This window comes from Arachis duranensis, chromosome 9, assembly GCF_000817695.3.
Source record: "Arachis duranensis cultivar V14167 chromosome 9, aradu.V14167.gnm2.J7QH, whole genome shotgun sequence".
Taxonomy (NCBI): Eukaryota; Viridiplantae; Streptophyta; class Magnoliopsida; order Fabales; family Fabaceae; genus Arachis; species Arachis duranensis.
Genome location: NC_029780.3, coordinates 38392531 through 38394444, shown reverse-complemented (window position 1 = coordinate 38394444; position 1914 = coordinate 38392531). Strand labels below are relative to the sequence as shown.

At 31.1% G+C, this 1914-nt stretch overlaps 1 non-coding gene across 1 annotated transcript; it reads left to right on the top strand.

Annotated features, from left to right (window-relative positions):
- Positions 1-333: 333 nt before the first annotated feature.
- LOC127742266 (small nucleolar RNA R71) lies at positions 334-441 on the top strand. The gene has a single exon (XR_008003454.1). It is a non-coding gene; the product is annotated as a small nucleolar RNA R71 (small nucleolar RNA).
- The last annotated feature ends 1473 nt before the right edge of the window (positions 442-1914 follow it).

Here is a 1914-nt window from a genome sequence, read left to right as displayed (position 1 = left end):
AGAAGATGCCTCTTTAGTACTGTTGGATGCATTTTGCCATCCATTCAGACTTTGAGAAATCATGTTGACTTGCTGAGTAAATATTTTGTTCTGAGCCAATATGGCATTCAGAGCATCAATCTCAAGAACTCCCTTCCTCTGAGGCATCCCATTATTCACAGGATTCCTCTCAAAAGTGTACATGAATTGGTTATTTGTAACCATGTCAATAAGTTCTTGAGCTTCTGCAGGTGTTTTCTTTAGGTGAATGAATCCACCTGCAGAATGGTCTAATGACATCTTAAAGAACTCAGATAGACTATAATAGAATATATCCAAAATGATCCACTCTGAAAGCATGTCAGAAGGACATCTTTTGGTCATCTGCTTGTATCTTTCCCAAGCTTCATAGAGGGATACACCATCTTTTTGTTTGAAGGTCTGAACATCCACTCTAAGCTTGCTCAGCTTTTGAGGAGGAAAGAACTTAGCCAAGAAGGCCATGACCAGCATATCCCAAGAGTCCAGGCTATCTTTAGGTTGTGAGTCCAACCATGTTCTAGCTCTGTCTCTTACAGCAAAAGGGAAAAGTATAAGCCTGTAGACTTCAGGATCTACTCCATTAGTCTTAACAGTCTCACAGATCTGCAAGAACTCAGTTAAAAACTAATAGGGATCTTCTGATGGAAGTCCATGAAACTTGCAGTTCTGTTGCATTAGAGCAACTAGTTGAGGCTTCAACTCAAAATTGTTAGCTCCAATGGCAGGGATTGAGATGCTTCTTCCATCAAACTTGGAAGTGGGTGTAGTATAATCACCAAGCATCCTCCTTGCATTATTATTTTCGGCTGCCATCTCCTCTTCCTTTTCGAAAATTTCTGTAAGGTTGTTTCTGGATTGTTGTAATTTAACTTCTCTTAGTTTCCTCTTTAGAGTCCTTTTAGGTTTAGGGTCTGCTTCAACAAGAATATTCTTGTCCTTGCTCCTGTTCATATGAAAAAGAAGGGAACAAAAAATAATAATAATAGGGATCCTCTTTACCATTGTAGAAATATTCATTTATGTTAGTAGAAGAATAAAAGAATAGAAGAGGGAAAAAGTAGGAATCCAAACACAGGGGGGAAGAGTGAGTTCTAATTCTTGAGATGAAGAGAAGTGTTAGTAAATGAATGAATAAATAGAAAGAGATGAGAGAGAGGGGTTTTCGAAAATTAACTTAAAATAAAAGAAAAATATTTTTGTTTTTTTTAAATTAAAGTTAAAATTCGAAAACTAAGAGAAGGAATAAAATCAAAATTAGAATTCAAAATAATTAGTTAATTAAAAGAATTTTGAAAAAAGAGGGAGGTAATTTTCAAAAATTAGAGAGAGAAAAGTAGTTAGGTGGTTTTGAAAAAGATAAGAAACAAACAAAAAGTCAATTAGTTAGTTGAAAAAGATTTGAAAATCAATTTTAAAAAGATAGGAAGTTAGAAAAGATTTTTGAAATTGATTTTGAAGAAAGATATGATTTGAAAAAGATATGTTTGAAAAGATATGATTGAAAAGATATGATTGAAATTTATTTTGAAAAAGAATTAATTTTTAAAATCAAAATTGATTACTTGACAAATAAGAAACTAAAAGATATGATTCTAGAATTTAAAGATACCTTTCTTAACAAGAAGGTAACAAACTTCAAATTTTTGAATCAATCACATTAATTGCTAGTAAAGTTTTCGAAAAATTTGAAATGAAATTAAGAAAAAGATTTTGAAAAATATTTTTAAATTTTCGAAAATCATAAAAGAAAAATGAAAAAGGTTTGATTTTTGAAAAAGATTTTGAAAAGATAAGATTTTTAAAATTGAAAATTTGACTTGACTTATAAGAAATAGCTAAGTTTTAAAAAATTTTGACTAAGTCAACTCAAATTTTCGAAAATTATGAGCAAAA